We start from the raw sequence: 25,093 nt of genomic DNA on the forward strand, positions 1-25,093 counted from the left end.
CCGCAGGATAGGGCAACTAGTTTGAGGTAAAGCCCTTAGTCACATATTTTTTGGAAAGAAGAACATATGATAGCTTCAGCTACTGAGATCTTTCACAGTTATGGGAGACAGCTGATGTTTCCATGGAGAAAAGTTGCTGGGCTACCAGAGCACCTAACAGACAAAACACAAGAGAGAAGCAGTAAGAGAGGAGGCAAAGTAAATAAGCTTTATGGAGGGGAGATATTTACATAAAAAAATTATACAGTGGGCATCAGAGAAAATAGTCAAAAAGAATTCTAGGGTCATCAATATAGGTAAAGGGGAAGGGAGTATTTAGGGAAAGGAGTTTCGGCTGTTACTTGGATGTCTTATTTCCCACAGTTAATTTTAAAAATTGGAACAATTAGCTCTTTTTTCCTCATGTAGTTTCTTATGATTTCTTGAAATATGGCTCTGGCATTAATGCATTGCTGATGGGGTTGTGAACTGATCTAATCATTCTGGAGAGCAATATGGAACTATGCCCAAAGAGTGATAAAACTAATCATTCACTTGACCCAGCAATTCCAATACTAGACCTATATCTAGAAGAAATCATAAAAAAAGGGGAAAATCCCACATGTTCCAAGATCTTCATAGCATCACTTTTTGTAGTGGCAAAGAATTGGAAATTGAGGGTATGCCCATCAATTATAGGGAATGACTTGACAAGTTTTGGTTTCTGAATGTTATAGCATACAATTATTCTATAAGAAGCCATGAATGGTCAGACTCTAGAGAAGCATGGAATGAATTATAGGAACTTATGATGAGTGAAAGAAGCAGAACCAAGAAAATATTGTACACATTAACAACATTATGAACTGATCAACCCTGATGGAAGCAGCTCTTCTCAACAGTTCTGAGAGTTAGGACAACCAGACTTGCTATTAAACAATGCTATCTCCACAGGATGAAAAACAAAACAAAACAAATCTACAGAATCGAAATGAACACTTGGTTCACTTTTTAAAACTATCTCTTGTATTTTTCTTTCCTGTCTCATGATTTTCTTTCTTTCTTTTCCCTTAATCATAACTCCATACAGAAAATGACTAATCTGTAAACATGTTAAACACAAATGTGTATGTACAATATTCACCATACTGTTGGTCCCTGAGGGGATAAAGGAAGTGGGAAGGGAAGGTACAAGGAAATTATGTAACTTTAAAATATGCAAATACATGTGAATGACTGTAAGGCTTTCCTGAAACTGAAATCATTCTGGCTCTCACTGTTTGAACAACACATCCCAAGCCGAGTCTCATTTTGTCATTATTTGAGTTTTAAAGATTCAGCAATCATTTCTGTTCTGTCCAGAAACCCTGAGGATCTCTCTCTCTCTCTCTCTCTCTCTCTCTCTCTCTCTCTCTCTCTCTCTCTCTCTCTCTCTCTCTCTCTCTTTCTCTCTCTTTTTGGTAAGGCAAATGGGGTTAAGTGGCTTGCCCAAGGCCACACAGCTAGGTAATTATTAAGTGTCTGAGACTGGATTTGAACCCAGGAACTCCTGACTCCAGGGCCCTTGCTTTATCCGCTGCGCCACCTAGTCGCCCTATCCTGAGGATCTTTCTCTCCCAATTTGATTTTTTTTTAAATAGGCAAAGGAGATCATCTTTTGCCTCATTTATTTTCTAGCCTTAAATCTCTAAATGCTGCCTAAAACAAACTTAGACCTGTTAAAGATCTTAGCTTAGGGCTAGGTGGTACAGTGGACAGAGCACTGGCCCTGGAATCAGGAGTACCTGAGTTCAAATACAACCTCAGACACTTAATAATTACCTAGCTGTGTGGCCTTGGGCAAGCCACTTAACCCCATTTGCCTTGCAAAATCCTTAAAAAAAAAAAAAAGACCTTGGCTTAAAAAGACCAAGATCTCTTTATGCAGTTGAGATCATCTCTAACCATCCTGAGCTGTGTCTCATATACCTTTAGTCTCAGATGACCTTGAAGAGAGTGAAGTTGATGACTTTGCACAGAACTGCCTCACTTAAATTCATTCCACTTGAAAGTCAAGACATCATTCTCCTGATGTCTTTCTCAAGAATGAAGGACAAACAATAATATTCCCACAAGGGTGACTGGATGGTTGTGACCTTTTTTTTTTTTTCAATGGGATGAGAAAGAGACTTTATTCTTTAAAGAGACTCTAAACTTTCTTGTTATAAGCTATCTCTGTTGGAGGTCCCAGACATTTCATTTCTCATTTGGCTACATTTTGGAACTTTTCTGATTGACTTCTCCAAAATGCACACTGCTTCCTCTTCAAAAACCTTCTCTCTACCCCCTCTTTATTTCCTTTGTGTTGTCTTTTCCTGTTTCCCTATTCATAAACTCTTTGAGACTGTCTTTGGGACTGTCTTTCTTTTGCACTACTTTGTATCCCCATCACTTAGCAATAATAAATGATTGATTGAATCATCCTCTTGTTCTGTATAGTATCTGTACTCACCCCCTTTTGTTCTGGAATTTTTGTGCCCTGGAACTTTTCATATCCCACAGGATGCTCTCAACCTTGCTACTTCACATTTCCCTACCTGTGACATCAGAGACATAGAAACAATTTGTTGTATCTGAACTGGACTTCTATCTTTCTTATGACATTTATTCCTGATTTGCTTCATTGTAGTCCTAGTGACTATTCTGTACTAGTATGGGTATTAAGGGTGGGCTTGTTTCCAGTATCCTTTTAAGGAAAATAGCATTTTCAGCTTTGTCCCATAGGGATGGGGAGGAGGAAAAGAAGAGCTACAGTTGAGAGCACTAAGGTTCAAAATCAACTTCTCCACTAAGTCATCATTGAACACCCTTTCTCCTCCTGCTATATATAGCCACTATCCACATCCTGCATCTTTCCAATAGTGCTCTTTCCTACCCATATTTTTCCTCCTTTTCTCGTCCCAATGCTAAGTATTTATTTAAGGATAAAATCTTCTAGAAGTGCAGATGTTGTTTTTTATTGTTGTTATTAATTTCATCCTCGAATGACAACTGGCAAATTCTCTAACATTTATAATTGCAAAGAATTGTTTAAGGCAATAGAGTCAAATAAGGATCCCTGTAGATAACAAATTGTCTTAGTTTTAAAAGGTAATATTATCTATTTTTATTATATTTTTATTATTGTATTACATATTTCCCAATTATATCTTAATCTGATTTGACTGTACTACATGGTGTTGTCAGAAATGTTTTGATACTTCTTCCCTAGGACACTGAGCTTAAGCAACCCGCCCAAGAAATTACTTCCCATCCCTTCTTCCAGATTCTCCCTTTAAAACCATTACTCAGTAACCTCTCCTCTACTGAACTTCATCCAATCTATAATTATCACCCCAACATTTTGAGTGGCTGTTTTTTAATTGACCTCCTAGGAACTATCCTTCCTTCCTCAATGAGTTCAGTTCCTGGTTCAAAGGCATACTCTCCTCTCCAAATTCTACTCTCCTACTAGGGGAATTCAGTTTACACATTCACACTATTTCTAACATAATTATAATCCCAATTACTGATCTTACTGATTTCTCATGAAATCTCTTTTCCACTCCACTGAAGTTACATACAGAGATAGTCATATTTTTTTTTTTATTTTACCATCACCCTCAAGTGTTCCACAGCCATGTTCAAAAACTCTGAAATTTCTGCACAGCTAGGTGTTGCAGCAGACAAAATATAAGCCTGGAGTCAGGAGGACCTGAGTTCAAATGTGACCTCAGACACTTAATCATCATCTAACTATATGACCTTGAGCAATTCACTTAACCCTTGCAAAAACAACAACAACAAAAAAGAAAACCTCTGAAATTTCTTTATCTGATCATAATCAGTTGTCATTCTCCTTCACCTTCTGCCTTTCAACTCCAAACCCTGTTCTTCATCTTTACCATGACCTCCAATCCCTCTATCCCTCAATTTTTTATGAGGCTATCCTCAGCTATGCTCACCTCCTTCTTCCATCTTGATTCTTTAGTAAACCAGTACAACTGTAGATTATCCTCTTCTCTTAAATCCCTACCCCTTTATCTCATCTAATATTTTAGCCTGCCAAACTCTGGCCTTGTTTATCATCTGCTACCTCCCACTCACATACAGTTCAAAAACCTGGAGGAAATCATGAAACCATGCAACCATGCTGACTCTGTCCATTATAGATTTATGTTATATAAACTCAGTGGGGTCCCTAAACTGGAAAGGCAGTCCTTTTACCAATTCCTAATCTACTATCTCATACACCAGAGCAATTTTTTACAACCTCTTTTTCTTTCCTTAAATCTCTCTCTTCTCACCCTCTCAGCTAAAAATCTTGTCTCACATATTTTTTTAAATGAGATGATTCATAGAATATTATCTTCTTCCCTTTTCTCATCCTCTTCAATTCATATCACACAGATGCCTTCTGACATCTCTTTCAGTGAAGTCTCACATGAAGATGATCATTCTTCTTGTCAAAGTAAACCCCACTATATGCACAAATGTTCAAATTTCATTCCGTTTTCCTTTATGTTGCCCCTTCTATCATTCCTACTTTCTCATTTATCTTCAACCCCTCCCTGATTATTAACTGCTTCCCTGCTGTCTACAAATATATTCATGTTCTCCCATGCTCTAAAAATATGCTCATTTGATTTATCCCTGATAACTCCTATTACATATGTCTCCTCACTTTCCTTATTAAATTTTATAGTTTTTAAAAACCAGATGACAGAGGAAGACTTGGTGGAGATTAAGTGGAAGATCAGGTTCAGCAGCTAGAAGACTTAGAAGCTGCTTTTACAGACTTATGTAATAGTGACAATGAAGAAACAGTACAAACACGAGCTTTAAATCCTAGAATAAGGTCCCTAATTCTACTTGTTCAGAGTTTGAAAAACTGAAAAGAAATGGCAGACTATGAGATGGTCCATCAGGCTGATCTAACCCGTGATTATTCCAAGCTTCTTCACTATATTAGCACAGAACAAGAAATTGAGTACCTTGTACAATCCCCAAAGTATTTACTAAAAAACTTACTGAAACCTGCTCTTGTGAAAATTGCCTGATCAAGTGTGAATGACTACTTTCTTTCTGAGCAATGTAATACTATTCAAGAAAAGGTCCTTAATAGACTTCATCTTTGTATGGAAGTCTAGAGATTCACTTCAAGTATTCAGCAAATTCACCTCCAGCTTGAAAGGATAAAAGGTTCTTGTTCCATTTAAAAATGTATCATCAATTTTTCCTTAACTTCCCATGCAGGTTCTAAAAAGAATATTTTAGTTTCTTGGAAACTTTAAATTGTATAGTGCTGGACCTGACGACATGAAGACATCTTTTTTTTTTTCCTTTCCAAATTTAAAAAAAACCATTTATTTAGGGAACCCCACGTTATACATGAATGCACTCAAAATACATATGAGCTTATAGAAAATTATACTTTCATATGACAAAAGAAAGATACCCCCTCATTAAGGATAAGTGATCTCAAATTTAGGCAAATGATAGTTTTTGATGAAGCTATACAAGTCAGAATATAGAAATCATAGGCTGAACCACTTCATGAAGCAGCTGCAGAAGTGAGTGTTTAACAGTGACAATTCCCACTCAAACCTTTAAAACATTGCAGTTTTTCCATTTGTTGAAACAGATCAACCTGCCCTTGTAGAATTCTAATTTGGATAATATGAGGTTCCTGGTTTATGGAGGGGATGACTGGTGATGAGGTGAGTGATGGATAAATGCCTGAATGGAATTTCCCCATTGGCCAAATTGAATATTTGAATGTTATATTCACTACATCAACGGAATATATATGACAATTTTTGATTATTATGACAGACACAATTAGGATTACCTACTCAGTAAAATGAGAGAGCTCTTTATGTAACAAGCAATTATTAAGATCTGTTTACCTAGATACTAGGGCAGCTAGGTGGTATAGTGGGTAGAGAACTCCCAGGTCTGGAATCAGGAAGACATCTTCCTGAGTTCAAATTTGACTTCAGACACTTGCTAGCTATGGGAACCTGGAGAAAGAAATGGCAAATAACTCCAGTATCTTTGCCAAGAAAATCCCAAATGGGGTCATAGAGAGTCAGATATAATTGGAAAATGACTAAACAACAACAACAAATGTCCAAAGAGAGTATTGACATATTAAATTCAAAGAAGTCACAGGAAAATTCAGATTCACAGAAGATGAAAGAAACAAATACTGAAGCACAATTATAATAATTGTCTAATTTATAAATAAGATCTATACATATTTTAGTAAATGAACTATACTCACTTAGGGGAAGAACAATTAGTTCTTTGAATCCTAAATCTTCCACTGAAGGTTTCAAGTTTCTTAGAATTATTTGATTCTTAATGGTCTAAAACAATGATATTTGTAGAGCCTAATATTATGGTCACAATAGAAATATTTATAGATGAAAATACAAAAATTCTAAATTGAATATAGTATCATAGGTGAAGGGGAAAAAAAACTCTTGACAATTACAATTTCCCTTCTTCCACTGATTTTCTGAAAGACCCATAGTATAAGGATTTTCATTAGAATTATTTTTATTGTGAATATAAATACAGGCTTTGTCCTTCAGTGGAACTTTGTAGAGTCTAGCACATTAAGAATAATACAAAGTGAATGAATATCTTATACTATCAAGTTTGCACTTAGAAAATAAATTCAAAAATGATTGGAATATATGGGCCAGCACATATAAATGTGAAAAATAAAAATTCTAATCAACTTTCCACACATTAATACATACTGACAATTAACAGGAGACACTTATAGAGTCATGGATTATTTTCATTAAAACAAACAAAAAAGACTTGGAATTGACTCATCTTAAGAAAAAAAAGTCTTTATCTGTATCTGTAATACAATAATTAGCCCTGTGATTGTCTATAATAAATCTTTAGCAATAAAAAAATAATAGATGGATAGAAGACCATCTTCAATAAGAACCTCCATTTCCCTTCCTATTACTCTCTTCTTAACTTTGTATCTAGCTTCTGATTTCATCACTCAGCTGAAACTTCTCTCTCTAATGATTTTTAATTACCAAATCAATCCTCAGTTTTTGAAACTCTGAAAGAGGGTTGATCACTCTCTTTTCTTTGTTACTCTCTTCTCTACCGTTCTTTGTGACAATGCTTTCTCCTGATTCTCCTTCTAGCTGATTGTTCGTTTACATTCTCCTTTCCTAGATCTTCATCCAGATATCTGTTCTTTGTGAATGACTCTAAGGTTCTGTCTTCTGTTTCTCTTCTCCTGCTATATTATTTCCTTTGGAGCTCTCATCTTTTCCCATTGGTTCAATGATCATTTCTATATAGATAATGCCCAGATCTACTTGTCTAGCCCTAATCTATCTCCTGATCTTCATTCTTCCAAATGCAACTCAGGGGAAGGGAAAGACATCAGTATTTATATATTTCCTACTATGTACAAGGTGCCATGTTAAGCATTTTAGGAATATTAGCTCATTTGAGTCTCACAATTATCACCATTTTGCAATTGAGGAAACTGAAGCAAACAGAAGTTAAGTGACTTGTCCAGGTCACACAGCTTATAAATATCTAAGGCCATATTTGAATTTAGAGCTTCCTTTCTTCAGCACTTAATCTTCTATGCCACCAGGTTATCTATTATATACCTTATACTAGATATCCTGTAGACATGTTAAATGCAACATGCCTAAAATAAACTTATCTTTACTTTTCCCATCCTTCTCCCCTCTTCCTGACTTTTCTATGACTTTTAAAGTACCATGATCCAGCTAGTCAGCCACGCTTACACCTAGGTGTCAGCTTCTATACCTAAGTCTCTCTCACCTTCCATAAAGAAAATGTTGCCAAATCCTGTCATTTATCTTTATAACATCTCTTATATATGCTCCCCTCTCTCCTGTGACATGTCAACATTACTAGAAGTTCTCATCACCTCAAGACTAGTCTGCTGAAATAGCCAACAGATTACTGGTTTCCCTGATTGATCTTTCCCTTCTCCAATTCATTCTCCACCCAGTTACTAAATTGATGCTCTTAAAATGAAGGATTATTCATCTCATTCCCCTATTTGATAAACTCCAATGGCTTACTATTATCTCTAATAGCAAATATAAAATACTCTCTAACTTTTAAAGTCCTTCGTAATCTTCCTACCTATCCAGTCTTCTTACACTTTATCACCCACTTTAACCGTCTTCCTCCCACCTATGATCCAGTGTCACACATCTTCTCATTGTTCCTAGAACAAGATATTCAATCTCCCCACTCTGAGCATTTTCATTTGTTGTTCCCCATATTCTGCCTCCTGGCTTCCATGGAGCCTTTCAGGTCCTGGCTAAATCCTCACCTTCCTTAAGAGACCTTTGTTGTTGTTCTTTTAGTTTTTGCAAGGCAATCGGGTTAAGTGGCTTGCCCAAGGCCACAAGGCTAGGTAATTATTAAGTGTCTGAGGCCATATTTGAACTCAGGTACTCCTGATTCCAAGGCCAGTGCTCTATCCACTGTACCACCTAGCCACCCCCGTTCAGTCATTTTTCAATCCTGCGTGTGTACTGATTTGGGGTTTTCTTGGCAAAGAAACTGAAGAGGTATGTCATTTCCTTCTTCAGTTCATTTTATAGATGAGAAAATTGAGACAAATAGGCTTAAAATGACTTGCCCAAGTCCCACAGCTAGTAGGTGACTGAGGTTAAATTTGAATTCAGATGAGTCTTCCTGACTCTGGGTCCCCAGTCCTATATACTGTGTCCCTTAGCTGCCCTAAAAGGGTTTTCCTGATCTATTTTAATTATTAGTTATTTCCCTTTGATAATTTTCTCCAATTTATTTTATATATACCATGCTTTTGCATAATTATTTACATGTTTCTCCCCAATCAGAGTGGGAGAGCTCCTTGTGATCAGGGACTGTTAGGTTTTGGGGGCATTTTTGTGTTCTTGTTGCTCTTTATGTTTTGTCTTTCTTTGTACCTTTATTATTTAATTTTTTTATCCCTCAAATTTTATCATTTAAAAGGGAAACTAAGGTGTTGCAGTGGAGATAGAGCACTAGCCTCGGAGTCAGGAGGACAAGAGTTCAAATCCGGCCTCAGACATTTGATAGTCACTAGCTATTTGTCCTTGGGCAATTCACTTGACCCTGATTGCCTTGGGTCCAGGGCCATTTACAGTTATCCTGATTTATACCTGACCACTGGACCCAGATGACCAGAGGAGAAAGTGAAGTTGGTGACTTTGCACAGCACCTCCTCACTCAAATTCAATTCATTTACTTGTCATGATATCACCTCCCCAATGTCATGTTCTTCTTCAAGAATGAAGGACAAACATCATCATTTAAAATAGTGACTGATAAAGAGAAAGTGCTAAATAAAAGCTTACTGACTGGAGGAAACTATCTCACATAATTTGGGTCATTGGATAGAATTCTATATAAACAAGGAGAAAGAAGCACTCAGAACCTCTTTTTTATCTCAATTAGTCAAAGGAAGGAAGAATACAGTAAATGAATATATTTCATTCAACAGGGAAATAGAAGTAAACTGGGAGAAGAAAGGTAGATGAATATGATGTAGGAGGATTAGTTTGGGTCCTAAGTGAAAAAACTCACAATTCTTGGATCCCAGAGTGTAGATGAAAAAGGAAAACATAGATTTATTAAAAAGGTAGTTACAACACAAAAGAGAGAAAGCAAGAGGTAGTTAAGAACTCTTTAAAGGCCACCTGGGATTTGGGCCAGGTATTTTAAACAGACATACCAGCTGCTGATGAACTTGTGCATAGTGAGGGAGCAAGGTAAAAAGAGAGCAAGATTCCCTTTAAAAGTCCTTCAGGGATATTATTTATCTCTCAACACATTCAATTTTGATCAATGTGTAGCATAGAAACAGTGTAAAGACTATCAGACTGCCTTCTCTGGGGGGTGGGGGAGGGAAGTGAAAGTAGGGGAAAATTGTAAAATTCAAAAATAAATAAATTAGAAAAAAGAAGGGGGAAAGGCCTTTCAGGGTCTATGGAAGAGGCTGCATTTTTTTGTTTGTTTTTGAGGGTGGAAGTGGTGGGGGTCTTGTATTGAAAGACTGCTTAAGAGGAGTGACTGTAGGAGGATCTCCTAGTTTAAGGTGACATTCTAACTCTGTTCAATCAAGCTTAACCCACAGGTGAGCACATGAACAGGATAAAAATAAAGTTCAAGAGGAAACATTTTTAACAGTGCAGAGATCACAAAAATCTGTTCCCAATATAGATAGGTTGATAGATTCTTAATCACCTGATATGTCCAAAACACTGTATTATGGATGACAGAAGATGAAAAAAATAACATGGCTTCTGCCCCCCAGAAATTAAAGATAGATAGATAGATAGATAAATTTAGAGGATTTAAACATTTTAATAGTGCAGAAGATTACAAAAATCTGTTTTCAATTATATTTCTCTGTGCCCATAATTCCTTGCACCATATGGATTAATCCTGAAGAAAACAAATTCTAACCACAAAGGAAAAAGTTAAAGGGGAAGAAAGGAAAAAAACAAAACAAAACCTCAAAAAACTGTACTCTTGATAAGTGAAAAAGAGAGACTGGGGAGGAGAAGCAGAATGCCTTCAAATCTAGAGCAATAGTGCCAAGGATGCTCCTTAGTTAGCTGGTGCAAAGGATTGAAAGTAGGGTCTGGAATTACAAATCCAGCCTCATACATTTACCAACTGTGTGACTTTGGGCAAGTCACTTAACTTCTTTTTGCTCAGTTTCCTCAACTATAAACTGGGAATAATAACAATATCTGTTTTAAAGGGCTATTGTTATAGTCAAATGAGATAATATTTTATAAAGTACTTAGCACTATGTCTGAGAGAATGAGCATTATAAAAATATTTATTCCCTTCTTCCCTCTCACCATCCTCTTTTTCTTTACAAAAGGAGTATGAGGAAAGAGGGGAAGGTAGATAAATGATGAATATAGTGAACAAATGAGATTCACGTGGACTCATGATTATATATTCTAATCACTTTCTGATAAAGAGGTGATGGATTTAAGATGTAGATCTATAAATTTTTACATAGCCAATGAAAGAATTGTTTTTTCTTGGCAACACATTTTTACAAGGGGTTTTTTTTGGTCCTTTTTTTTTCAACAGAGGGAGTAGGGAAAGGGAAATAAGTGCTTGTTAACTGAAGGGGAAAAAAAACCCCTAAATTTAAAAGGAATAGATTTATTTGAAAGAGGACTCAACAGGTAAATCAGTCTGCTAACAACCTGGAAATCATTCTCCTGACAATCTCTTCTCCTTCCCTGGTACTAGAAATGATTGAACCAGAGATAAATCTGACATTTCCCCTTAGGGTTCCTTTTATAAGCATCTGCCTCCTACTAGCAACATGGATTGATATCTGTGCTTTCTTGTCTTGAATTTTTGTAAAATAAAACTAATTGCATTGGAACTCCAGTGGTTTATCTTATATGTTTGAAATTGCTACCTTTTTTTGACTAATTCTGGATACAAAGAAAAATGCATTTATTCATTTAGCCTCCAATTCTTAACCACCTAATATGTACAAAGCACTGTATTAGGTATGACAGAAGATGCAAAAATAACATGGCTTCTGCTCCCATGAAATTTAAAGACTCTTTTTAAATATATGCTAGATTCTCTATATCCAAATGAGTACTTTCCTTCAGGGTAAATGCCCTTGGGGAGGCAATATATTTATTTTAACAATCTTTTTTTTTAAGTCTTTTGGACTGAGGTAGGGCATGTAAACTGTTTTGTAAATTTTAAAGTATTATATATGTTTTTGATGATATTGATTGTGTTAGCATTAATAGCAGCAGTATGGGCTTCAGAGTCAATTTACTAGGCACTTGAAATCAGGCTCAGTGCTTTAAAGATAATATTTCAGTTTTTGGAACAAAAAAGTTATATTTTTCAGCTTAATCACCCATCTAATTTACTAGGCTTTCCTCCAAATGACTTTTGGTTATTTCGAAAAATCAAATCCATCCTCATAATATGCCAGTACTAAGAAAATTCAAAATAGCCTCAGGCTCTGAAGGCAAAGTCTCAAGAAGTTTTGATCATTAGGCACCAACCTCATATTACCAGAACATCCTCCTAAAATAATTATGCTGAAGGGAGCTATACTCACTTGAATGCACAAGTTCTGGTGTATTTCTTAGTTTTTTTAAAATTCTGTTAATTTATAGTCATACTTTATGCAAAACCTAAACCAATAACTATAATTCAATAATTTAATTTAATTTAATGCCTACTATGTACAGATCAGTGTGATAGATGCTAGGAGCCAAGGAAAGCAGAAATAAAAAAAAAAGAATCAGTAGTCTAATCTTTTTATTTATTTATTTTAAGTTTTTGCAGGGCAAATGGGGTTAAGTGGCTTGCCCAAGGCCACACAGCTAGGTAAGTATTAAGTGTCCAAGGCCAGATTTGAACTCAGGTACTCCTGACTCCAGGGCCGGTGCTCTATCTCCTGTACCACCTAGCTGCCCCAGTAGTCTAATCTTAAAAAAAGGAAAATTACAAATGTTGGAAGGGATATGGGGAAATGAGACACTAAAGCATTGCTGATGGGACTGTGAACTAATCCAAACATCCTATAAAGCAATTTGGAACTATATTCAAAGGACTATAAAATTGTACATACCCTTTGATCCAGCAATACCACTGTATCCAGAACAGATCAAAGGAAAAGGAAAAGGACCCATATATACAAAAATATTTAGAGCAACTCTTTTTTGTGGTAGCAAAGAATTGAAAATTGAGGGGATGCCCTTTAATTGGAGAATGGCTAGACAAGTTTTGATATATGATTGTGATGTGATACTATTATGCTATAAGAAATGATAAGCAAGGGGCAGTTAGGTGGCGCAATGGATATAGCACCGGCCCTGGAGTCAGGAGGACCTGAGTTCAAAAATCCGGACTCGGACACTTAATAATTACCTAGCTGTGTGGCCTTGGGCAAGCCATTTAACCCCATTGCCTTGCAAAAAAAATGATAAGCAAGATGATTTCAGGGGAGGGGTGGGAACCTAGAAAAACTTACATGAATTGATGCAAAATAAAGTGCGTAGAACCAGGAAAACTCTGTTTATGGTAATAACAATACGAAGTTCATAGAATGAAAAAATGCTGATCACCTCCAGAGAAAGAACTGGTGCAGATCTAAACAAACTTTTTTTCACTTTTCTTTTTCTTTTTTTTTAATCTATGTTTTCTTTTGTAACATGACTAACATGAAAATATGTTTTGAGATATGGCAAATGTAGAAATTTTGTTTTGCATGATTTTACATGTTTATAATAGATTTTAATTGTCTTTGGTTCTCAAAAAGGTTGAGGAGGAGAGTGGGAATGTGAGAATTTTTGCAGATAGAAAAAATAATACAATACAATAGAAAATATATACATGCCTACATATGTATAACCTATATCAAAGCAGGGATAGGAGGATGGAAGAAGAGAGAATTAAGGAACTCAAGTTTAAAAAATGTCAGAAATTGCTTTTATGTCAATTTCTTTTTAGGTTTTTGCAAGGCAAATGGGGTTAAGTGGCTTGCCCAAAACCACACAGCTAGGTAATTATTAAGTGTCTGAGACTGGATTTGAACCCAGGTACTCTTGACTCCAGGGCCAGTGCTTTATCCACTGTATCACCTAGCCACCCCTTTTATGTGAATTTCAATAAAAACACATTTTAAAAAGTAAGAGGATCCCCCTGCTTCTAGCAGTTTATAAGCACCTAGGAGGATACAATACAAACACCAATAATTGTAACACAAAATCACTCTGAGAATATAAAGCATATGGAAAAAGATGTTATATAAGAACTGAAAAGGGAAAATCAAGGAAGATTTTATGGGAAAGGTAATTTTTAACCTATGTCCTTAAGGATGTCTTAACAGAAGTTGAGGAATAGGGACAGAAGTTTAGAGCTAGAATGTTAGAAACAATCTATATCTAGTGGAAACATGGAACATGGACAGCATAGAATATACAGAGAGAAGTATAAAAGAAACCTAGAAAAGGTAGGCTGCTGCCCCATACTGTTAGAGTATGAATTGTATTCTCTAGGCAAGATGAAACTATTGGATGATATTGATCAAAAGAGTGATGTTATCAGATCTGGGAAGGAAGAAAATTAATCTGGAAGTGATATGAAGTAGAATTAAATGTTAGCAATAAAAGTTTCTGCAGGATTGGTTTAGTTTTACTGTTGCTGCAGTCATGGGTTTTGGATGTTTTGTCATGTCTGGAATCTTTCATGCTTAAAAAAATTATGCTTCCAAAAATGCCAGCTCAATGCTGTAGTAATCTGTATTTCTCACCAATTTATGGTATCTAACTACTTGTGACATCAGAAGTGAGAAATCACTCCAACACTCCTATAAGAGATCCTATTCATTCCTGAAAAACCATTATCTCTCCCTGTTAAAAAAAAAACAACAAAAAACAGGGGTGGCTAGGTGGCAAAGTGGACTCAGGAGTACCTGAGTACCTGAGTTCAAATCCAACTTCAGACACTTAATAATTACCTAGCTGTGTGGCCTTGAGCAAGTCACTTAACCCCATTGCCTTGCAAAAAAACCCCTAAACACACACACACACACACACACACACACACACACACACACACACAAAACACACACAACAACAACAAATAAAATCATTTGAAGACACATGACTTGTCATAGGCATCCATTCAGGAGGAGTGACTAGAGTCTCCTGTAACCTGGGAATGCAACTCAAAAAAGTACCATTGCAGAGCTGTACCAATCCTCTTCCTCCAATTGCTATGGTCTGAAGAATATTCCTCCTGAGTTTCCCTCACTCAGGGCCCAAGGAATCTCACCTACTCAGATCTAGGTTTTTTTTTTTTCCCTGTGACTACAAACCAGATACAGCCATTGTCCTAAACACCTCCTCCTTAACCTCTGCAAAATAAGTGTACAAAGTCCTAAAATCCTCAAGCCTTTCCCTGTATGATTTAAAATCTACTCATCATATTTCTATTATTATTGTTATTATTATTGGTTTATCCACCTCTATTCAAACCTTCCATATCTCAAATGTAGCTGCAATGGATCAGGATAGGATTGAAAAAGGCAAATGCTAGAAACTATTATCATAATTGAGGTGGGGTGAGGAGAGGGAGGGGTATAGTTGTTCTAGCATGGCAGCAGTAGAAATGGAATAATCATACTTGAATTTCTATAGCACTTCAAGGTTCATAACCCAGTAAGATAGGCAATGCAAAGGTTATTAGTTCTACTTGATAGATGAAGTTAAGTAACTTGTCCATGGCTACACAACTTGTACCAGAAGCAAGATGTGAAACCAGATCATTTAATTACCAGTCTAGAGCTCTGCCTGCTTGTCTATGCAAGGCTCCCTTTTGAAAAAGGATTAATAAGAATTAGATTAAGGGTACTGTAGGAAAGGTGACTTAGAATATTTACACTACAAGATCTGAGAACTGAACTTCTAATTCTAATCTCCAGGCACCATACAAAATTTCTAATTTGAGTTTTCCCCATTCTTTATATATATGTACTATTTTTCCTTTATCTTTGATTCTTTTCTTTTTGTAATTTAATGCTCATAATTTTACCTCTTCAAATTTTCAAGAATTGGGCACACATTCACTCTGAAATCATTTCCTAAAGCAATGGAAAGAAAAATGTGTAAAAAACAAAAATAATTTAACCCAAATAAAAGACTTGTTAACAATGAGCTCTGGGCCTAGAATTCAAATTTGTGTGATTCATGGCAAATCACTTAACCCTTATCTACATCAGTTTTCTAATAGGTGCTTAATAAATGGCTCTTCAAATCTGTATAAACAAATCACTTTTAAGTTTAATATGAATTATTGACATTATTAACATTTTCTCCATTTCTTTTTAAGACTAGACAACCAACAAAACCATAGACCAAGACCTGATTTGCAGCATATGACAATTTCTTAGGAATAAATACTCCTAGGGAAAATTAACCCTGGGTATACCCCCAAAACCTGATGCATCTAGACTTGGTTTAAAGATTCATTAAATGCAAACTGTAGAATGGACTGAATTTTGGACCTTTCAAAAAAAGAAAGGGTAAGGCCAACTTGTATATGATTTTGCTGGATGATTTTTCTGTCCTTGAAGCCAGAAAAATGTTAATCTCTAGTAAGCTGGAAATCCTGAGTCAGGAACTTGCTGAAGGAATCAGAACTTTGGTACAAGAAAGGAATGTGATTTTGGCAGGTTGGAAATTGGTGAGTGGAATAGGGAAGGTTCTCTCTCAGAGAGAGTTCTTCAGTACTAGAAGTTCTCCCAAGTCCCTGCATTGTCAGCATTGTATCCTTTCCTCTCTCCTTTCTCTCTCTCTCTGTCTCTCTGTCTCTCTCTCCTTCACTGACTCCTTGGAGCCAAGAAAGAATGTATATCCATAAATATATAATATCTAAAGAATATATATATATTATAAAATGCATATTTTTGTCATAGCTATATAATATATATTTTGTTATGTAATAATATAATATTCCTATTATATAGTAATATTAAATGTAAGAGTCATATATAATATGTAATATATAATACTTTTCATAAGGCAGGTGACTCAGGAGATAGAAAATTGATTCTGGAGTCAGGAAGACAAGTTCAAATATGGCCTCAGACACTTATTAGCTTTGAGACCCTGGGCACACTTCTGTGTGCCTCACTCTACTGGAGAAGGAAATGCCAAATCACTCTAATGACCCATTCATATGGGATCACAAAGAGTCAGGAATGACTAAATGACTAACAAGAAAAGCAGAGCAGTAAATAAAGTAATCATAATTTATATGTAAATTTAATACCATATATATAATGACAGGTAGCTCAGTGGATAAAACATTGGGCCTTGAGTCAGGACAACCTGAGTTCAAATCCTGCCTCAGAAACTTTCTAGCTGTGTGACCTTGAGAAAGTTATTTAATTACTGGCTTCCTCAATTCCCTCATGCAAAAAATGGGAATAATGATAGCACCTACCTCTAAGCTGATTTGATGATCAAATGAAATAATTTTAAAGCACTTAGCACAATGTTTGGTACTATGTAAATGTTAGATATCATTGCAATACATATTTTAGTATAAGTGTTATATGATATTCTATGTACATAAATAAATATACATACATACATACATACATAAAATTATGGAGAGGTGATGAGACTGGGGTGTGATAGCAGAGGTCCAGGCTTTTAGAGAATATAGCTGATAAGTATTTTTTGACCAAAGTAGAAACATTAGAAGAGAAGACTTTCCTCTATACTCGGACTTCCAGAGGATATTTTCCTAGTTTTTCTCGGTGGAGTCACACAGGTGGTTGTCCCTACATTTTGAGTTCATCAATCTTTCTTTTCAAAAACTTTTTTCCCTATTTTGGAGTCATAGAAATTGAATTTTTCCAGATTACTCTATTAGGAACTGGAGATGAGTTTGCACTCACTGGAAAATGTGAATGGAGACATGTGTTCCTATACTTTGCTAATTATTTTAACTTTGAAATGTGCTTTTCTTATCTTGTTTGCCAAATCCTAAGGGAGCAGGAATGGGGCTTAAGACAACTGAAGCACATTTACTTTGAACTGCATAAAACTCAGTTGTTTGTGAGCTCATAACTGAGTGGAACCTCAACCTAAACTCTTTGAGAAAACTGTATATTTACTAAATCATTTTTTGATAATTTTTTACTTGGTCTGCTGCAGTGTCTTGGCTGCCTAATTCTAGGGTCCAACAGATCCTTCAGAATTCCTTTAAAGATATAATCTCCACACATTCCATTCAACAACTTTTTGTTAGGCACCTCCCATGAACCAGGCATTGTGATTTCAACATAAAAAAGATACAGTCCCCAATGCCAGTTTATTTATATTCTTTTGGGAAGATAAAAGGAGATACAAGGTAATCTTGAATAAAAAAGCACAAGTCACTGAGGGAACTAGGGAAGAGCTCTTGCAAAAGATGATATTTGAGGGAAGATGATATTTAAAGGAAGTCAAAGACTCTAATAGTTTAATAGTCAAAGGTGAGGATGAAGAGCATTCCATGAATGACAGAATGAGAATCAGTACAAAGAAGAGACATAGATTCTATAAAGAATTGCAGGTTGGCTTATCTTGAAGTGGAATCATGTGTAAACTGACTGGAAAGATAGGAAGGGACAATGTTATAAAGAGTTTTAAATACTGAAGACTATATTTGATCCTGGAATAAAAGGAAACCACCACTCAGTTTACTGAGCTGAGGGAAGGGAAGGTGGTGTGATCAAATCTTCACTTTAGAAAAATTACATTGGTAGCCATGTGCAGAAAGAGCAATTAGGAAGGTCTTTTGTCTATACTCTAAGTAATAAGTGATGAGTATTTGAATCAAGGTAGTGACTGAATTGAAAGGAAGTATATATGAGAAATGTTATATAGAGATGACAATCTATATCCAACCACTGGAAATTAATTAGCTATATAGAATGAGTAAAACTGAGGGACTTCAGGACAGCATAAAGGTTGTAAGCTCAGGTGACTGGAAGGATAGTTGTACCTTTGACAGTAATAGGAAATTTCAAAAAATGGATGGAGTCTGGTGGAATTTGATGAGTTCTGTTTTATATATAATGAAGTTGAGATTTCATTGAATATCCATATATATATTATATATATATGTGTATGTGGACATATATACACATAGAAATGTGTATTTACTCACATATATACACATGTATGCATGTGCATTGCATGTATTTACACTCTAGTGAGTTGTGATATAGGGCTGCAGTTTAAGAGAGAAACTAGCTCTAGATAACTAGATCTGGGCTTCTACATATAACTTTTAGAAATGGATTACAACTGGAACTGGAAGCTTTAATGCCTTATTTAAATGCATGGCTAGACTCAAAGTATATAATATCAAATATTCTCTATTTTAGAAATTGAGGGGGCAGCTAGGTAGCTCAGTGGATAAAGCACCGGCCCTGGAGTCAGGAGTACCTGGGTTCAAATCTGGTCTCAGACACTTAATAACCTAGGTGTGTGGTCTTGGGCAAGCCACTTAACCCCGTTTGCCTTGCAAAAACCTAAAAAAAATTGAGTAGTAAAGGGAGGAAAAATACAAGGATTAAGAGACTTAGCTGAAATTATATGCAGAAACTAGTAAATCTAGAAATAAAATTCAGGTCCCCTTTTATTTGAGTGCTTTATCAATATCTCAGATTTCATTTTTATAACTAATTATGATGCTCTTCTCCTTTTGACTATTCTTTTGAAACATTAGCTTTTCAAAGTGATATTTTTAGAATGTTTTAACATTTGACACACACACTTTGATATATGAGACTCTTAGCAGTGCTAAAGTGGCATCCTGTAAATGTACAGATGTTAAATAAAAAAGAAAAGATTAACATGAAAATTTGAGGGTCAAGAGGATCTAATCTTAGATCTGTATTGCTCATTAAAGAGTTCACCAAATCTGATAATTGATGGAAAATGAGTCCTGAAACTGATTTTATTTCTTTTACCCTTCTAATTTTGCTACAAAAGAGTTAATTAACATCCCAACAATGATCTCCAACACAATATAAAACATCAAAGTTGTTGGAAATAACCTAAAGAGAATTGAGCATTGAGGATTTTTTTGAAGAGCATAAATAGTGGAACAGATTAAAAATCTACTTTCTATTGAAAATCAACTCATAATTTATTTAATGACCCATTAGTCTACTGTCCTACACAGATGATATATCTTTCCAATTCTGTGTCTATTTCTCTGTATCTCTGTCTCTCTATTTCTGTCTCTGTCTCTGTCTCTGTCTGTCTCTGTCTCTGTCTGTCTCTGTCTCTCTCTCTCTCTCTCTCTCTGTCTGTGTGTGTGTGTGAGTGTATTTCTGTCTCTATTTCCTTCTCTTTTAATCAGATACAAATCAAAAGAAACTTTCTTGTCAAAAGTCTTAATTCAACTGTCATTTTATGTCCTATCGGAATTATATTCCTATATTCACCTGGTACTTGTCTGGTTCCTTAATAACTAATTCTTCATCCCTGATAAGCATTTTCAGGAATTATGCATAATATTTCTGGGAATTAGTTTCTTAGAATTCCAACTGGGCCATTTTACAACTTTCTAAAGAATAATTCAAACCAATGATATACACAACAGTGTGCCTGACTTTTAAGGGAGCAGATATTTATGAGCATTGTCTGATTCTCAGAAACTGCTGCCTAACCAATTTCTATAGGGTAAGCACAAAGAAGTTCTGAAATGATCTATACAAACTTTTACATTTCATTTGCAATACCAATTGAAAAATGTTAGGAAAACTTCTGAAAATTATGAGAAAGTAGTGAAATGGGAAAAAATTGATGGGGACTTTTGCCTAGGTTTCCAATACTTAATAAATGTCAAGTGGAGTCAGCACAAAGTGATTATACAGAAAATAGGTTGAGAAAACCTGCAGTCAAAAATTTGAAATTCACAATATCTCTTGGTCTTCAGTTCCTATGTGAATTCAACTCTACTCTGAAAAGCTGGATCCTCTTCCTTGGGAGCTCAGCTACCACTTTCCCCCCAGCGTTTCTCCTTTCCATTTCGATTTCTCAGCCACAAGCTAATCAGTCTTAATTGCTCCCAGCTGTGATTTCTGCTCCCAGGGGTTGCTCCCTGCTGTTGCATGCATTGTGTAGGGAACTAAGTACAGAATCATAAAATTTGCTAAACCATGATAAATGCAGGGGAGCTCTGTAGATTCTCATTCATTATAGAGTATTTTAAGCTCTGTAAATCTAAGATTAACCCAACTTTTTAAAAGCTTCCTAATTTAGAGCAGAGTTGTTGATAAAATGAGATATTTGTAAAGCACTTACAGCCTCTGGTACATAGCAGGTGTTTAATAAATGCTTATTTTAAAGGGTTTAAAGATCTGATCTGCAAGCTATCACATCAGTATTTCTATTAGAAAAATAGTTGTTAGTTTTTTCCTCCCCAAATAATCTTCTATTTTGTATGTACCTATACATGTACATTACCTAACTCATCTAAATTGTAAACTCCTTAAGATCAATGAATACTTTATTTGCATCTTTATATTACCAGCTCCTTGTCCAGTGCCTAAAATCTTCTTGGTAGAATGCATTATTGAACAGATTGAATAGAAATTATAAATTTATTTACTCTAGCATTTACTTGTGTTTCACCAAAAGCAGTGTAATTTTTTCCACTGAGTTTGATTTGTTTGGTTCCCCTTCTTTTCTTTCTTTTCTTCCTTCTCTTCTTCTCTTCTTTGCTACAATTGAAAAAGGTTGAGTAGGTTATGGGAAGAATTTCTTACTTACCTGAACCAGTATAAGATTCAAATTATATTTTAGAACAATAGATCTGGGTCATTAGAAAATAAAAAAAAATTCTCACATATGGCCATTCTGAAGGAAAATTAAAATGACACTCTTATTTTCTCACTATTTAATCACAGAGAAATAAGGAGAGAAATTTTGAGATTCTAGAAAATGCAGATTCAAATCTATTTCTATATTAGACAGTTCTAAATGCAAATTCCTGGAAGAAGAATCTCTGTCAAAGTTTCCCATAGGCTAGAACATAACACTTGTTATTATCTTCTTTAGTAGTGATGCACACTTAACTTGACAGCCATAGTAGCATTAAGAATTTTATACTTTCTTGGTTATTAATAAGAAATCTTTCATTAACACTATGAATACAAAGATAGGGAGAAAGCAAGTATACTTTGTAAAGAAATTAACTACCACTGAAGGTGATTAAAGAAGTCAATATGAACCTTTTTATTAGAGCCATGGAGATTCAATTAATGAACTACAATTCATGGTTATTAGTTTGACTAATAAACTCTGGAACTAAACAAAAAAGTAGTGATAATGAAGACAAAGTAGCAAAGCTTGGAAACAGGTTGCTTTTGGCAGAAAAGGAGCAAGTTAAACATGTTTGAAAAAAGAAAGTTTAAGAAATTGAGGTTCAATAAAGTCTTGGAAATAATTACTCTTTTTTTCTTCCCCCCCACAAGAATAGTAGTAAGGGATTATGCTGCCTCATGGACTCTTAGAGCTGCAAGAGACACTAAAAGTCATCATACCTTGTTTTTACAGTTGAGAAAACAGAGAACCAGAAACATGAAGTGACTCCACACTGATCTAAAAACAAGTTAGTAGCAAAGCCTAGACTAGAACACAGGTCTCCTAAGATAATCCAGTGAGTACTTTTTTTAAATCACATCAAGTGAGATAATATTTGTAAATCTCTTAGCATAGCTTTGATCAAATTGTAGATGTTTAATAGTTTTTTTCTTTTTCCTCTTTCTCCCCTTCTTTCCACTATATATACATACCCATATATATGCTCACTAATTTTAACTCACAATAAAATGACAAATGTCATGGAAAGCATACTAGACAGGGTTAAGGCACCAGAGGACTAAAACAACTTGTTTTAGGCTAATAGAAAAGGATTCTAGGACTTAAATCATACCACAGAACCATGGTCCTCAGAGCTGGCATTTATATAGCAACTTAAGGCTGCAAAATGTTTTATGTATATCATCTCATTTGATCCTCACAACAACCATGTGAAGTAAGTGATATTATTATCCCATTTTACATATGAGGTAGATGAAAAACAAGGAGGTTGATTTGTCCAGGATCAAAGAGAATTAGTAAAAACTATAAACTTTCTGACACTTTCAATTCAGTATTTTATCCAGCTCTCTGCCTTTCACCATGATGATCAAGAAAAATCTATGTACACCTAAAACTTAGCCCACTTGACAAATAATAAGAAGCTGACAAATAATAGGAAAACTAAAAGTTACTGGTCTTCCAGTGGGTCTTGGGTTCCTAATCTCCTTTCATGTTAATGCCTTCCATCTATTGATTACATCCTGTATAAAACTTGTTTGAACATAGCTGGTTGCATGTTGTCTCCCCAATTAAGAATATAAGAGCCTTGAAAGCAGGCTTTTTACTCTCTCTGTATTCCAATACCTGCCACCATTGTAAGCTACTAAAAAAGTTGTTCTCCTTATGCCATTAAAAATAAGTATTTTTAAAATACACCATGATTGCTTGGGTCCTGAGTTCAATATGATCTTGGACCAGAATACATGCGCCCCTAATCTTAGAGTTGTTAGATGACCTGGAATTAGGTCCACAAAATTGGACCTAAATGGAAATTGCAATTGGATATAGATTTATAGAAATGAATATAGGGTTTCAGATCTAATGAAAGCAGCATGAGGTCCTAGTTTATTCACTTGTTTTTCACCTACCATGTCCCAGTTTTATGAACATAATCTTTTGGGATCTCTAACAAGAATTTACAATTACAAATCCATATAGTAGTATGATCAACTCTGCTGATTCTTTGTCATGTTATCCAGCTGGTAAGGCTCAGAAATCTCAGGATTGAAAGGCTTTGCTAAGTGATCTCTCCAAATAGGGTGATCTGTAAGTTCTTTTTTAAAGACAAATATGAAGAAAATCATCACCTCTCCAAGATAAATGTACTCATTTCCTATAGGTGAACCTTGTGTGGCATGATCTCAGAGTCCTTTAGCATCCTGGTCCCCTTGCTGTGGACATTCTCCACCTTAAGGTCCTCTTTAAATGATGTTCTCCAGAACTGCATGAAGATTCCAGATATGGTATAAACAGGGAAAAGTATAAAGGAAATACTATGTCTTTATGAAAGACTGCTTTTTTATTTTTATTCCATTTTTATTGTAAAAAAATAGAATATTCCCATAGACACAAGCACCCAAAAAAGGATTTCAAAACTATAAATTTTCATTTCCCAAATGTGTGCTTTTTAAAATTATATAAATTCTGCACATTGCTTTCAAAACTGGTCTATTTCTCTGTGCTTCCTTCTGAATTTTCTTTTGGGCATTTTAAAAAATGCTATAATATCCTTCCCACACACACATATCTTTAACCATTATTATGAAAAGGGACATGAGGGATTTTTAACAAATAAGTATAATCAAGCACAATGAATCTATAGAGTGCCTATATTTAAAAATATATGTTTTTGCTTCTTGAATCCATTACACTTCATTAGAAGGTAATATTGGTATTCTGGAGGCACTGTTGGTCAATATTGTGTTTTAAAGTTGTTGTTTTGCTTTGTTTTTCTTAATTGAAATTTTATTTTGTTTTTCCAATTAAATGTAAAAGTAGTTTTTCAACATTCATTCATTCATTTGCAAATTTATGAGTTCCACATTTTTCTACCATCCTCCCTTCCCTCCATCTTCCCCATGGTAGTGAACAGTCTAATAAATGCACAATTGTGGTGGGGCGGCTAGGTGGTGCAGTGGATAAAGCACCAGCCCTGGAGTCAGGAGTACCTGGATTCAAATCTGGTCTCAGACACTTAATAATTACCTAGCTGTGTGGCCTTGGGCAAGCCACTTAACCTCATTTGCCTTGCAAAAACCTAAAAAAAAATGTACAATTGTGTTTAACATATTTCCATGTTAGTCAAGGTATGAAAGAAGAATTAGAACTAAAGGGAAAGAAAAGAAAGAAAGGAAAATATAAAATAATATAATATACCTTTCTCTGGACCCTGACTCCATATTTTTTTTTCCTCTAGATGTGGATGGCATTGCCAATAGCAAATCTCTCAGGATTGTCCATGATCTCTGAACTTGTGAGAGGAACTGCATCTATCATAGTTGTACATCTCACAATGACAGAGTTAATGTGTACAATCTCTTGGTTCTGCTCACTTCACTCAGCATCAATTCATCCAAGTGAAAGTTGTTTTTACTGACAATACTATAGCCATTGAATTTCTAGTTCTGTATCAGCTCATAAACCCAGTTTTCTTTGAAATAATCTCTTTTGTAACATTTAAGGTAATAGAATAATATTCCATTACATTCATATACAATTTATTCCGACATCATCCAATTGTCTAAGAGGCAATCTAAACCAGTTCTTTTCTTTTTTTTATACCCTCTGAGATCATGCCACACAAGGACCACCTTAGGAACTGGGGATATTTAGCT

Source organism: Macrotis lagotis, chromosome 6 (assembly GCF_037893015.1).
Source record: "Macrotis lagotis isolate mMagLag1 chromosome 6, bilby.v1.9.chrom.fasta, whole genome shotgun sequence".
Lineage (NCBI taxonomy): Eukaryota > Metazoa > Chordata > Mammalia > Peramelemorphia > Peramelidae > Macrotis > Macrotis lagotis.